This window comes from Etheostoma spectabile, unplaced genomic scaffold, assembly GCF_008692095.1.
Source record: "Etheostoma spectabile isolate EspeVRDwgs_2016 unplaced genomic scaffold, UIUC_Espe_1.0 scaffold273, whole genome shotgun sequence".
Classification (NCBI taxonomy): domain Eukaryota; kingdom Metazoa; phylum Chordata; class Actinopteri; order Perciformes; family Percidae; genus Etheostoma; species Etheostoma spectabile.
The window spans coordinates 2,090,309-2,106,052 of NW_022605577.1; the positions used below are offsets into that span (position 1 = coordinate 2,090,309).

Genomic DNA, 15,744 nt, shown 5'->3' on the forward strand with positions numbered 1-15,744 from the left:
ACACACACACACACACACACACACACCCTCTCTATAGGACACAGGCCACATTAAACGATTCTTTGTCTTTCTCTTCAAACCCTCTGACTACATCTGTTAAAGCCTGTCTCTCACCTCCCTCCCTCTGTCTCTTCTCTATTCATATCCCTCTTATCTTTTCTGTTCGTCTGCCCTCACTCTGCCTCTTTTCTGTCTTCTGTTTTCTCTCCATTCCTTTCATTTCTTTCAGTGTTGTGTTCTTCCCTTCATCTCTTGTACTTGTATACTCTCTTCCTCCTGTTCCATCGCTTGCTCTTTCCCAATTTGACACACCGTGTCTGTGTGTGTGTCTGTGTGTGTCGGTGTGTGTCTGTGTTTTTGTGCATGCGTTAAGGGCCCATGACCTAGTTAGAGACTCACCTCCTAATTCATTGTGAAATTGGCTCTGTTCTCCAAAGACAGATGGGCTCGATGAGGTTACTACTCTCTCTCTCTCTCACACACATGCGCATGTACACACGCCCGCGCGCACACACACAAAAACACACACACTTTCCATTAACATGACTTTGCAACCTAACGAGACAGGGATGGCGGGAGACACAGGGACAAACATCTCTAAGAACAGAATATCCCAGTGTTGTTTTTTGGGATGTTTGTGAAGGAGGATTTGTTTATGTAAAAAAAAAAAGCTCAGCCGTCAATCACCAACATTTAAAAGATGCATGATGCCAGTTTTAGCATTCATCGTCTAGGTTTACATCCCCAAACCAATTAATTCTCTCTCGCTCTTTATAGATAGATAGATAGATAGATCAAAACATGCGATGATCTGATGATGCCACTCCACGTCCGCTCTGCCCCATCCCCGCCCATGTTCAAAAAGCACCCAAAACATTTGTTTTCACTAAATCCTTTTACCCCCTAACCCCCCCCCCCCCCCCCCCCCCACACACACACACACACTTTTGTTAAGCAACCTTGGCTTTCTTAAAAGGCGCTATATAAGTCCAAGTTGACTACTGAGACATTTTTTGCTTGTTGATCTGTTCCGTCCATTCTGTGAAAACTCTGATAAAAGCCTCTCTCATCTGTTTTAATTGGTATTACAAATTGGTCTAATAGATAATGTGCATTATTTATGCATGTGAACCCACCAATCATCGTCTCCTCTGGTGCCTCTTTCTTATCCATCTACTCTCACATCAACAAAGTGAATGGAACTATTGTTAGAAAATGTGTATATACGCTTGTGTGTGTCATCAAACCTTAGGAACTGTGTAGAACTGCTCTGTGTAGCTTTGTTCTCCGAGATCTTGTAACTGCTTTTGGGTCAAGGCAGTAGATGATAGGATAAGAACCACAAAAACATTTGTTTTGTAACACTACTATTAAAAATCTCATTCAAAGAAAGATTTAGTTCTACATACAGAACAGCCGTGGTGTTTTGACACTTGCTATTTGGACTATAAAATAATTATACTTGACAAATCCTCGTGGAAAAAGCAAGAACACATGGGGCCCTATTTTAACCTGAAACGGAATTATCACATGCCAAACGCAAGTAGCTTTGTGGGGGGATCTCGGGTGTTGTTGCTATTATACGGGCGGGATAAATGGCTTTTGCGCCCAACGCAAACCTAAAATGGGTAGGTCTGAAGTAGCTACATCACTCAGGTGTGGTTTGGCCGTAACGAGCAATAAACCAATCAGAGCGTTATTTCACATTCCCTTTAAAAGCAGGCGCGCTTGTTCTATGGCGAATTGCTTTTATAATGGTGGATTTGCTAGGCGCACGCTCTCAATACATCCATGGGCACACGCTAGGAGGGGTTCACAGCCGAGGACACCGATGTTTGCGATTGATTTTTCTTTTGGACAAAATATAAGAAATGTCACCAAAATCTACTTTCCGAGGTTTTGGGCTCGCTCTCACTGAATCACGAGGTTATGAATGCATGGTGATATTTTTAGACGGAGATGACCTCACTATAGACGATGCAGCTCTTCTGTCTCTCCTCTCCCGGGCTGCTGCTGCTGGGGCTTTTGGGTTAAGTGTCATTGGCACATACAGTACAACATCACATCGCCTTAAGTCCTCAGATAGTTCCTCATTTATGTCTTGAACACATCCATGGTTCATGGAAATGTTGTGCAAAACAAGGTCATATTTTTCCTTGTATTATAATAAACTTTATTTCAGATCCAGGTGGATCCATATAAAAAAAGGACCTATACAAACACAAAAATACAAAATACAAAAAAATAAAATAAAATAAAGCCTTCCACAATGTTCAGTGTCTAGTATACAGACATGTTCGCCAATGGTTCCACAATCTGGAGGAGAATCTGACAGAACTACGTACAGGGTTAGCCTGTACAGAGTTAGTTATTGATGTATGGTTTTCAAAAATGCAAACTGCTGGGTCCGTGAGATGAGAGAAGCAAAGTGTATACGTCAAATTACGGCAAAGCATGCACCGTTAAAACAGCATTTGAATAACACGCCACTGACTACAGACTAGGTCTTTCCTGGTCTGTGGCAGATTTGTTTTCTGAAACTGTAAAATAGCACCAGGGAACGTTTGCGCCTGAACACGCCTCCTCTTTTTGCTGAACCGCCCCCGGGAGCGTTCACTCCCTGGCTTACCGACGTGCGTCTGTGGAGGGAAAAGTCCGCTGTGCGTCGGTGCAAAATAGGAACGATACATGCGTCGGTGTACAAAGTCACTTGCGCTGGGTGCAAGATGGGGCTCATTGTCACATTTTTGTGATGATCAACGGGAATGTGTTTTTGACAAATGTCAATTCCTATTGATGAAAATGGATGCTACTAACAGCAAAACCGTTGGGTTACTTGGTTGTATAAAGACAGTTGCTGTTAAAATTATAAACGGCATTCAAACAGGCTGCAATGAGGCATTTGTCAGTACATTTTTAGGATTATTTGAATTTTTTTATATCTGTATAATACAGTGGAAAATGACTCCAAAGGAGCATAGCAGAGTGTTAGTGAGTTTCTGAACTGATAAATCATGTCAATGAAATGTTTGTTTACTTCCTTATCACACATCCCCATGCTTTAGTTTAATTTTAATTCAGTCTATCTATACAGAGGTAGAGCGATGCACAATGGTCAACGAGCACGGTAAAACTAAGAAGCCATAAAAATGTATTTCAGCTTTGAATTCTTTTAAATACAAAAAGTTATCAAGCTTTAAAAGTAAAGTTATTAACATCTCAAATGTTTGCTTCATTGATACATGAATGTCTGACATTAAAGTCACAAAACCGAAGACAAGGTCCTAACTTGGATTTTCTTGATCTATATGCTTTTATTTAGCATCGCTCACTCCCAGTCAGTCATCCCCAGGCTTTGTGGTTGAGAATTTTTTTGCCATGTCGTCACCATTTGTGTTTTTGCCAACCCGTTCTCACTCCAAACCCAAAAACTGTGGCTGTGGCTCAGGGGTAGAGCAGTCGCCTGCCAATTGGAAGATTGGCGGTTAGATCCCTGCCGAAGTGTCCTTGGGCAAAACACTGAACCCCGATTTTACTCCGATGCTGCACCGTCGGTGTGTAAATGTGAGTGTTTATCTGATGCGCAGGTGGCACCTTGTACGGCAACCTCGGCCACAGTGTGTGGGTGGGTGTGTGTGTGTGTGGGTGTGTGGGTGGGGGGGGGTAAGTGGGCAGAAGAGAGCTAGAGGAAGCAGACGTGTAGATGCGACCGGAGCAGAGTTGGTGGAATAAATTTACGTTTTGTACACAGTGTGTGCGGTGTCCGAAATAAACCCCAGACTGAAAGCAGAGTTCATTCATCTGCTCACCAGAAACAGGATTTTTAACCTCGACGGTATTCATTTCATAACGTCTCCCCTGGTTTTCAGACCACCACGGTCGGATACCAAGCAACCAGGAAAGGTCGACACATTTTAAATTAAAAACAGCTTATCTGTTGACATTCCCAATTGCCTACCTACAGTTGCTTAATAAAAACGGGCTTTCCACACGAACAGATGTACATGTGTCATTAGTATGAGGGATATAATGAGATTTTAACTGTGTCCAGCTCAGGTCGGGTTCTGTTACTGCTCTGTCGGACGTGGGCCGGGCTTGGACAGAAATATGCGACGTGTGTGTGTGTGTGTGTGTATGTGTGTGTGTGTATGTGTGTGGTCGAGGTGAGTTCATACCCACTTCAAACATGATTTTACATGATTTAGCCATTGGTCTGGAAAATAAGGGAGTCAAGAGGTACATTTTGTATATGTGCACACACAAAAACAAAAGTTAGATTTGCCCATTGATGTTGAAGAAAGGCACAAACACATGTTTGAACACAGACACACACACACACACACACACACACACACACACACACACACACACACACACACACACACACACACACACACACACACACACACACACACACACACACAGAAAACCCAGTGGTCAAGTTAATTGCATTAAACAACCTTAAGATGCAGACCCTTCTGTCTCTCACACATCAATACCTCAGACAGAGAGGCAAGCAAAGAAAAACAACCAAAAGGACAAAACAAGAAAAGACTGAAAAACAAGTTGAGGAGAATAACAAAGTAGAGCGATTTATGCAAATTGGTTGACACCTGAGGCCTGTACTACGAATCAAGATCAACATGCCCTGGATTTCATTCAGTTACCCGGCTTCACCTAACTACCACGGTCCGGTTTAAGCTGTGTCACAACGCTGGTTAACCACCAGTTCAACCAACCCAGGGTTTCCCAATCCAGCGACGCACGCGCTCCCATAAAAGAGCCGGTGTTTGCACAGAATGACCAATCACAAACATCTTCCAGAGCCGCATTTTTAAAATTAGAAGAGCCAACTATAATTCTACATACAGATGAAGAACACAGACATGGTTTTACAGGCAAAACGCGATACAGTGTCTGCTTCCTAACCCAGGAAGGAAAGCTGGCAAAAATAACTAGCCAACGCTTTTATCAATATCACTTCCTCATCAGTCAGGCTCAAGATCTGACCATAATTACACTTGTGCTTTCCTAAAAATGTCATTGCTTTAGCCTATTATTTCAGTTCCAACCCTGGTAGTGGGAAGCGATAATGACAGCAAATTAAAAAATATAAAAACATAATTCAACACAGCTCAACAATCTGACAACGATGCGTAATTCCCTTTACTGAAAATCTATATCTTTCATAAAGATGCTCATCATAGAACGTTAACTGGGTTGTTGTTCTCTAAATGTTTTAACTTTAATGAGCGCTCATCTCTCTCTCTCTCTCTCTCTCTCTCTCTCTCTCTCTCTCTCTCTCACACTCCCTCTCTCCCTGCACCGGATCTTCATCAATTAAGTATTGATTGGTCAGTAGGCGGTGTTTTTACGCCGGTTGATCTCTAATCTCCAACATAACCTGCTCCCACGTAGGTGATGTGTTTACCATAAGTTACCACGGCGATTGAACCCGGTAACAAGTGATCCATCGTCGTGATGCACAAAACCCTGGGTTGATCCTGAAGTTACCTCGGTAACACCAAATCTTGCTTTGTGGTACAGGTCTCTGGTTAGCCACACTGGGACACAACATAACCAACTTGGATTACTCTGGGTAGACTTTGACTAACTTTATCCATAGCATTAATATCTGAGGCCTGCAGAGAACAGGACATTTCTTCTCTCTGTTTCCTCCACCTGGAAGAGAAAACCAATACAGAGAGAATAATATTACCTTTCCAGGCAGAGACCCCACACACTATGTGTCATACTGCACGTTAAATACATAATTTAAAAAGTAATATTTAAGAAGTATTCAACACACCTTCTCATTCAATGTGCTTTTGGCCTGTACTGTGTATATAATAAAAAGCAGCATTAATGACCGCTACCTGCACTTTATTTAATTCACAAGAATAAACATTCATTTTATAGCCGGCACTGCAAACTTAGTCAAATAAATCACTTACATATTTACCCCAATTGTGTAAATGGCCAACAACAGCCTGCTTGTGCTACTTTTGCAATGTTCTGCTTTGTTAGACAGAGCGAGAGGGCTCTCGTGTTTGAATGCAGAGCTGGAGTCAGGACACGCTTGTTCTTGCTTAGGGGAGAGCGGTTAGCTCGGCTCGGTCCAAAGATAGCAGACAGCCCGCTAACACGTCTCATTTGTTTTATGTGCACAAACAAAAAAAAATGTAAAAACAGCAATACTATGGTGGTGAAGGTAAAAGCAAATGGCTCTTTCCTACTGCAGCTATTGTGACAGGTGTAATTAACTACATTAATGAATGGTGTTCCAGTTCCAGGGCCGGATCACTGTCAGGGCTTACTGGGACACCTACGTCCTGTGAAACGGAGCCAGCACCAATGTTTGGAGTAACACCTGGGCTTTGCCTGCTCTGAAAAGTTAAAAAGTCAGCTGTGAACAGGGCCATCGTCTGCCTCCTCTCAGAGCAATACTGGCCAGAAAGGGGAACACTAGTCTCTATCGACCATGTTTCATGGACGGTATACGGTATGTACCGGGCCGCCAGAGGTTTCACCGGATATCCCTCATTGTCGGCCAGATGTCCATCACCTTCCGCTTTCTTTGTGTTGGCGTTCTAAACTCCGCTCGATTCTGGAAACAAGCTGCAACCAACAATCAAATTTATATGTATTTTTTATTTTTTTGGGTAAAACTTTTATTACACACTCAACGGCCATTTCACTTCCAGAGCTCGCCTCCCTACATGCACATATTTGGCAGGCCGGCTGTGGCTGTGGCTGAAGTAGTAGAGCGGTTATCTACCAATCGGAAGGTTGATGGTTCAAGCCCTGGCCCTGCGGTCCTGTTTCAAAGTGTCCTCGGGCAAGACACTGTACCCCGATCGCTGTTGAGTGTTTATCTGATAATAATAAACCCGAGTACGTTTTTCTCCCATCCCGGAATGTTGTGTAGGGCAAAGCGGGACTAGGGCAACACTAAAATAACATGGATATCAATCAATCAATCCAATCAATTTATTTATTTATCACGTTAAATCATATAAAATGCATTTTATTAAATGGAATGTCAGTTGCTTTAATGTAATAGGTTCTTGTCATCAGTCATAATGCTCCTCATTGGGATTTAAAGGGACATCACATACTGAGTTTATCCTCTGCCTACGCTTCTCTCTCCTTTTGTTCGCCTTACATCTTTTCTCTCCATTCTCTGTTCCTCCTTCCATGTTTTCCTCTTCTACTTTCTTCTAAAGTCCTGTCCATCTTTTTTACTATGTCATACTTACCCTGACTTCTTTCTTTCTGTCCTTCCTGATGTTACCTCTTCATATTTTTGCATCTTCAACACAACTCTTCTTAGTTCTCCCTTTTACTGCTCTCCTTACAGCTATGAAAGGGTTTTGTCTTCGTGAGAGTTTGTATTTTGTCTTCAGAAAAATCTGCCTCACTGTCTCATCTCTAAACCACCTAAAGATTTTGGATGTTGCCAGTTATGGCGGTATCCAGGTGGTTTGTTTTTTTGAGGCTATATTCATCTTTATCATCAATGGCGTATGTACCTACTTTGATTCATGCTACTGTCTTTATGGTTTGTGTTTGAACTTGGAACAGAATAGTGCATTCACTTTTTAGAGTATTTTTTGTATCCCAAACTGCAAACTTTTGAAAACTTTTGAAAATGAAAGGAAGATTACCGAAGTCACAGTTATAAAGTGCGTTTCCATCCACCTATGTGCATTTTTGATTTGTGCATGAAATGCTCAGATGAGGTGGAGGAGTTGGTGTTTCAATAAAATCAGAATGTGACAAAGCACAATAGAGACAGACAAATAAAACCAACTGAATTTGAGGATGACATTTGGATAGAAACTTGTTTCAGCTGGGTGTATTCATACAATTATTGAGTGTTAATTGAGTTCTAATGTAAAGTGTGTGTGTGTGTGTGTGTGTGTGTGTGTGTGCGTGTGTGTGTGTGCGCGCTAGATGGAGAGAGGTTGCCTTTTGTTTGGGGTCATAAATCATCGTGTCATACATGTCTCTCCCCCTCTTTCTAATAGCATTTACTCGCACAAACTAATTTATTTGTATATATCACAATAATTAGAAGTCACTGGGCATATAATAATTCAATTATCGGATTATGGAAGTTTTATTTCTTTGCATCCACTCCTCCTCAGGTTTGCTGAGTGTGCAGGTTCAGTCTAAACACCAATTTGCTTCACCACAGCTTTCTACTGATAATGGACAGCTACAGTCGCACAATTAAAGGTTAAGTGCTTTTGCTCAACAATTGAAACCGCAGTTGGTGACTCGCGATCAGTGTCTGACATCGCTGTGTGTTACTTGCACTTCATGTGAACACTGCACGTAGGAGGAGGATGAGGTAAAGAAGAGGTGTGACGGGAAACCTAAGCAGAGAAAATGATATGCAGCAAGTGGAGAGGAACATAATGCAGAGCAAAAGAGAACACAAATGGGAGGGAAGAGTGGAAACAGAGCGACACAACTGAAACAAAATGCATTAGAAAGCATATCAGTGTAACCTTTTAGCAACCTGAATATCTTGAGTGTGGAACATAATCTGACTGGGAGTCATTTTTATCTTTTCAAAGCATAAGAGGACAGGGGGATCTTTCTGAGAAGGTAATTTCCACTTCAGCCAGGCAAATTCATCACGAGTGTGTGTATGGTTTTATCCCTGTGCATCCGTTTGTCTTTGAATTTTAATGCCGTTCTGTTCCCTACCACTCCATCTGCCTCCTCTGTCCTTGTGTCATTCTCTCAGATATTTCACCTGTGCTTTATTTTACTCTGGCAAGGTCTCTAACGGACTTTCCGCTGCCATTAAACATACTGTACATACACATTTAACCTATTTTGCTCTTTGGGGAGGCCATTCATAAACTTTCTCCAGCTACTTTAGTGTTAGGCGATCTTCTCTTCTTGATGATGTTTCCTTGAGTTATGCATCCACAGACCTTCTCCAGCTGTTCCTGAGACTTCCTGGCTTTCTTTGCCCTTGTGCGGTCCAGGTTAAGGCCTGTCTGGCCGGGCTCGAACGAGGTTTCCTCAGGGTCTGCCCAACACAGCCCCCTTTCCTGCGTTTCCTGCATTAAAGCCGAGATTTTACTGTCCCAGATGTATGCAGATGTTCACGTATTGCCAAATTTTGTGTTGAAACTGCTCATGTATGCAACGCGTCCTCCCAGTGAATAGTAAAAGACCTGAATAAACTGAATAAACTAAAATAATTTAAGGTGCATTGGTCCACTATAGAAACACACATGTACAGCACTTTATATATTGCCCTTAGTAACTGACTTCAATCAAAGCACATTGGCAACTTTATCCGCCTTTTCTAATTATCTCAACCACTGCAGTAATATATTCATCCAACTTCTAACAACAATATGAACAGCAGTCTTCATAAAGCAATATAACAGTAACGATAGTCACATAATTATTTTTTTAATTAATAGTCACAATGTTAAAATATTAACAGTATTTAACTGAACAGCAACATGCACCTGTTGCATGTTAATGCAGGCGGATAACAATGAGGTAAACCCACTGCTGAGTGAACAGAAAAGGCTCCAGGATGAATAAATCCTGGCTGTTTGCCTGGTTGGGACCCGGCTAGCTGGAAAGAATAAATCTCCATGGTAACTTAGGTGCCTCTGCTTTTGTGCAGCCAAGTCTAGGCTAAATCCATCCAGGATGGAATATTCTGGCTTAATCCCTTATCGTGGTTTTGTGCAATAGTGCTCTGGCGCGCTATTGGCCGAACGCCACTGAAGTGCAGCAACCCATAAATGCCGCTGTCGCGTTTACGTCACCCGGATCGTTGGTCTGATTGGTTAAAGGACTTTCCAGTTGCGTACAGAATCATTTGAACTATGCCCGTTGGTCCCGCCTCTTGTGCAGAGAAAAGACAGAGCAGACTCCCCAGACAAACGCTCAATCTAAAATCTAATGAGCTTGGCTTGGTCTGATAGCCAGACTACACCTCACCATCTACGTCGGCAATTCCCATTGTCCACAAAATGTGTGCACGCATGGTCAGAGTTTGTGTGGAGGCCGCACATTCTCCCCCCAAGTTTGTTTTTATAAATCACAACCTTTGCGTGGGAAGTGGTATTTGTAAATGAGACCCCAGGTCTTTAGCTGTTAAATGCTAAATTACAATATGTTCACCACCTAGTTTCTAATGGGGATTTTCTGTACATATGTGCTGGTGCAGCTCGTCAGCCCAGCACAGCTGTCAGTCTATCCAACAATTTTGTCTAGAATGAGATTTACTTATTCCATGGCGATTTAACCAAATCCTGTGCTTATCTACAATAAATATAGAAACCTAGCAAATTGAAACCAGTGATGCAATGTATTTAGTAGATCTATACTTCCTAAAGGGTTCTGGATACTAATGCAGAAAACAAACCACAGTGTCAATTCACAAAGCATCCAATAATAGTACCAACGGTATCCCAGTCTCGATGTGTTGTTGGTTCCATGTAACACTTTAGTGTGGTGGTGTGTAATGACTACTGCGGCCTTCAGAGAACTTTAGGTTTTGGTGTTACTAAACTATCGTCTTTAACAGTCAACAGCAGGATCACCTTGAGCGTTTGGGCCTGTGTTGACACACTTCACAAATACAATTGAACACGTTGACACACTTAATGAAGACTACATGAAAAGTCTCTCCTTGTATACTTTTAATCAGCACTAAAAGGGCCCCAAGAAGTCCGCAATACAGTGTAAAGGAAGCATTAGCCCACTGATATGAGGACATGATTTCTGGCAACTGTGGCAAAACATGTTCGACATGCAGCACGTTTTTGTTGTTTCCAGAAAAATGTACTTAAGTTTGGGAGAACAACATGTATTGCATGTACAGCATTTATTTATTTTTTTAGATGTTTTCCCTTTGTTATTCATAGTGGATGGACAGGAAAGGGGAAGAGAGATGGAGGATCACGGGCAGCTTACATTGGGCAAACCCTCTTACTGGGTGAGCTAGAGGTCGCCCCAACAGCATGTAATTTCGTTGTGATTTCCCTTAAGTACTCTGTAAGAGAAAGGAAAGGGACAGAAAAGAGCCGAGAGAGACAGAGGACGATATGGAATGTGACACAGGTCATTACGCTGGACTTAATGAAGCCTGTTTTCTTTGGTAAAAATCCATTTAATTAACCGCTGCTACACAACACGTGTCACGGTTTGCTCGTGACACGCACACATACAGTAACCCACTCTCCACCCGCCTTGTCCATAGCCTGGGTCCATGGACTGAGACATTACCTTGGACGAGAATGTGATTAATGAGTCGCCAATTAATTATAGACACTTACAAATACCTTTCACTACCTTTTGTCTCCTTCTTTTTCTAATTGTCTCTTCTTACTACAGTTTAGACAGAATAGAAGGCCCTTGCTGGATAAAATAATTCCATTAAAGTGACACTTGATGTTGGACAACTTAAAATGACTTTCAAACCAGCTGCCCCTAAAGTTGGAGACAGACACCTGCAGAGCAAAATCTTGGTGACTATGTCTAATTGAAATGAGCTGGGTTGACCATGGAGATGCAAGAAATATGCAATAGTCCAGAACACAGGACCTTCATCCTGTATTTACTTTCTTGCTCCCGCCCCAGAAAGATCTGACCAATAAGCGGAGTGAACATTCCTGCGTGATTTGGGATAACACATTTGGTACACTTGGATGGTACGCCTCCTCCAACAGCGGTGCCATCCATTGTTCTGAAACAACAGCGAAGCGAGTCATACGTAACTCAGCCAATCATTTTGTTGAGTTTTTCTATTTCTATATAGATACATGAAGCTTAAACAGAGGACAACTGAGTAGGCTCAGTACCCCTAAGAGCGCTGGTGGCGCTGGGCCGGGCCTGAACACGTCCTGTGGAGACTGGTTACTGAAGCTGCTGCTCTGCTAACCTGCTGCTTTCCCGGTTGTTGTCTGGTAGCTAAGCTAAACTGTCTAGCATCTCCGGTGAGGCGGTCATAAGAGGCCTGGAACAGCAGATCACATGTTCAGAGACCCAATATATGGGCATTGTATTTGAAGAAGAAAAAAAAGTTGAGGAAGGCGTTACAGGGTAACAACCGTCAAACGTGCTTACACGTCTTTGACAGCATAGTCAACGTGTATTATTACTGGGAGAACAAAACAGACCGAGATGAATAGAAACCAATCCCACTCCCTGCTGATCTAGTTCCTGTCCAGGCACGACCACGCAGATATGTAATTACTCACACACAAAGTGCTTGAGCCCTGCTGTAATGTTTGCTGCAAGACATGTTCTTGATTTGATTTAGTATAATCATGCTACTTGCACACCCAGTTCAGACCATGTTCTCTCTCTCTCTCTCTCTCTCTCTCTCTCTCTCTCTCTCTCTCTCTCTCTCTCTCTCTCCCCCTCCCTCTCTCCCTTGTGCTCTCTCTCTCCATCGACCTTTCCCTCTCACCAGTGCTTGTCCCATGACTCAGACCGCATTGTAAAAACAAGGTTGGGGCTAGGATGAGGTTAGAGGATGAACAATGGAAGAATGGAATAAAACATAACAAAAGGGAGCTCTTTGAATATTTAAAGACAGGCTAAACTGCTGATTGTTGGATTTTGTTTTAGGATATTTATTCAGCTACTCTACATCAAAATATAATATAATCAACTCGTCGGTCCCTTGTTGCAATAGGATTTAAAACATGTTAATATTGCGTTCAGTGGTGGAAGTAATCAGATCATCTACCTAAGTACTAATACCACACTCTGAAAATACTCTGTTACAAGTAAAAGACCTACATTGAAAATGTTACTTACGTAAAAGTATGCAAGTATCATCAGGAAAATGCACATGAAGTATTAAAAGTAAAATGCAGAAAAATCCTCAAATTTTAAAAATTGGAAACGATCAGAACAGTTCTATCAATCCACTGTTTAATCGTCTAATCATTTTAGCTGGACTTTTAGGCCGTTATATTATTGGGTAGTTTAATTATAATAAAATGTCATATTTTATAAACTACATGTGTTTTGTGTGCGAAGAATTAGTCACTAAAGCTGCCAGATTAATGCAGTGGAGTAAAAAGTACAATATTTATCTCTATAATGTGGCATCGAAGTAGAAAGTGGCATGAAAAGAAAAGACTCAAGCAAAGTACAAATACCTAGAATTTGTATTTAAGAGCAGTACTTGAGGAAAAATTACATTCCACCACTGATTTAAATTCAATTAAGTATGTCATTTTGAAAAGGCTAAACATAAGACGTTGAGTGCCTGGTGATGTCTTCAGGTTACACACATCTACTGTACACTACCAGAAACTACACAATAATTAATGTGTCCTACTTAATCCAGCATGTGTCAATAAGTTAACATGTACACTGTGACCCATTTACTGTTAATATTCAGGTTAAAGCCTCTACCCCCATTGTTTACAGGTGCTTTCAGCTAGTGCCTGATTGCCTCATTATGAGTCTGTGCAAATAGGTCTGTTTTCACAGAAGACGCAGGTGTAAGTAAACAAATTAATGATGGCTAAATTCCATTTAGCTGCAGTTTCAGAGTCCCGGTATTGTGCATGCTGACTCACTTTCACGCTGTCATGACTTACTGGAAAACGTGAATGGACCAGAACCATCGTTAACGTTGTTGGTAACACTTGTGCTTTTCCTACAGTGACACGCCCAAATATCTGCCGTGAAAGAGGACTGTTGTGCCTGATTGACTTAACTCTCACTCTCTTGATAATTTTGTAGTGCCTGCAACTGTTACATGTTACATTACATGTTCATCATTCACATCGCACTACTAGTTAGGTAAAGTTGTTGGGGAAAATGTACTGGGAACCAAGCAATCGGCCTATTCTGAACCGGCTGCCGCTTGAAAAGGGCACTGCACTAGTATTAATAAATGAAGTTTGGTGGCATCATGTATCTTCTGTATTAGCAGAGCAGGATGAGAAAGGAGACATCATACATTATTGGTTGGTGTGTTAGAGGCTGTGACAGTCATGACTAATCGCATTCATCATCACTTTTCATCCCTTTAATGATGTCTCCTGTAAAGTTGAATTTAGTTTTTCATCTTGTCCATGCATTATAGCAAGCTGTCCTCATGTACACATAGCTACGTAGCTACGCGCTGTAATTTGTATGTATTCCAGGTATTAAATACTGTAAGCCCCACATAGACTTTTACTGTAAGGCAGCGCCCTCTACCGTCCGTGGTAATTATGACAGGAGCACCTACAATAGTGGTGCGTTCCATTTGAACAGGGAAGTCGGAATTTACAAGTTGCCAGTTGGAAATTTGAACTGGAACGCCCCCAAAATTGGGATATCCGCTTCAGAAACTCTGAGAACCTCACCAACGCTGACCAAAGGCGACCTCAAAATCCTACACGGCTGGTCCGTGCATCAACAGCAGTGAAAGCTGTAGTTTCTTAGCACTTCTCTCTTTGTGTTTGGGTCTCATTAAACCAGTTGTTCGCGTAGTGCTGTCAACCAACTACTATCTGGTGACATGTTGCTTTGGTGTACAGACCAAATACAGCCTAATGCGTTGTTATCAACTGGAATTGCTAACAATGGCTCACTTGGCTAGATCAAATCCCACTGTGTAATGATGGTTAATTAATTTTGGATTGCGGCCAACTTGAGTGTGACTTTATTCCCAGCTCCGGCTTCTGACTTTTGAGGTAAACTGAATGCAGTATAAGAGCGCGGAAATGTGCAAAGGGAAGAGGTCGGGTTGGTGGATGGATCCCAAACCAAAAGACCATCACCCGTATAAGCGATGTTCATGTCTGGGACTGATTTCAGTATTGCACTCATTTGACTACTGTAAAATTAAAATCGGCATTTATGCACACATTGAAAGGTACATTGTTTCCATCAATAAATAAGACTTGTGTTACCACCATAGACTGTTAATATAAATGGACAAAGCATCCGGTTCAGCAAAGTGCTGCAAATGTGGAAGTGCCTTAAACCTGCATTCTATCTGAATTCCAGCAGGGGGCAACTCCTTAAACCTGCATTAGAGTGCGGATCGGGCCGGATTTTTCTGTCCGAGCCCGGCCCGCGTCCGACAGAGCAGTAACCGAACCCGACCCGAGCCCGACAGGCATTAAGATATTTATGTCCGAGCCCGACCCTAGCCAGACACAGTTAAATCGCATTTGTTTTCATACTAATGACACATGTACGTTTGTTTTGTGGAAAGCCCGCTTTTATTAAGCAATTGTAGAAAGGCATCGGAAATGTCAACAGATGAGCGCATCAATGCACACGGGGCACAAGCGCCATTACTACATAATAAGCTGTTTTAAATTCAAAATGTTCAATGCCTTATCGCGCTGATGTGACCGAGCCCGACCTGAACCCGAGCATCCTTTCTAAAAATCTGTTTGAACCCGGCCCGGCCCGTCGGGTACCGTCGGATCCCGTCGGGCTCGGGTCGGGTATCCATTTTTGTAGAAGTCTGTGAGAAAGTGACCCACTTCTCACTGGATTTATTAACTCAGTAAACATTTTCATAATGAGTTTATGGTCTCAATCGCTAGTTATTTTATTTAACCATTATTAATCCAGCTAAGTCGAATGAGAACAAATTTTCATATGCTACAATGACCTGTCACATTTACACAGTTCCACATTCATACCTGGCAGCTGCCCAGTACAACCACAGTCTGATCTGCTGGCCACTGAGCAGCTCCACTTGAGCGGTTGGGGTTAAGGGCCTTGCTC

The 15,744-nt window shown here is 42.2% G+C and overlaps 1 protein-coding gene and 2 long non-coding RNA genes across 6 annotated transcripts in view; 2 read left to right on the plus strand and 1 right to left on the minus strand.

Annotated features, from left to right (window-relative positions):
* The window catches only part of LOC116685931 (uncharacterized), a 16,878-nt gene extending 11,776 nt beyond the window's left edge, over window positions 1-5,102 (minus strand). Inside the window, exons 1-2 of the long non-coding RNA XR_004331085.1 lie at window positions 4,612-5,102; window positions 942-944 (exon numbers count right to left, since the gene is read on the minus strand). This is a non-coding gene — a long non-coding RNA (uncharacterized LOC116685931). The remainder of the gene's footprint in view (window positions 1-941; window positions 945-4,611) is intronic.
* The window catches only part of il1rapl2 (interleukin 1 receptor accessory protein-like 2), a gene marked incomplete at its 5' end in the record, with an annotated part of 503,103 nt that overhangs the window by 357,035 nt on the left and 130,324 nt on the right, over window positions 1-15,744 (plus strand).
* The window catches only part of LOC116685932 (uncharacterized), a 9,110-nt gene continuing 2,581 nt past the window's right edge, over window positions 9,216-15,744 (plus strand). The window contains exon 1 of the long non-coding RNA XR_004331086.1: window positions 9,216-9,424. This is a non-coding gene — a long non-coding RNA (uncharacterized LOC116685932). The remainder of the gene's footprint in view (window positions 9,425-15,744) is intronic.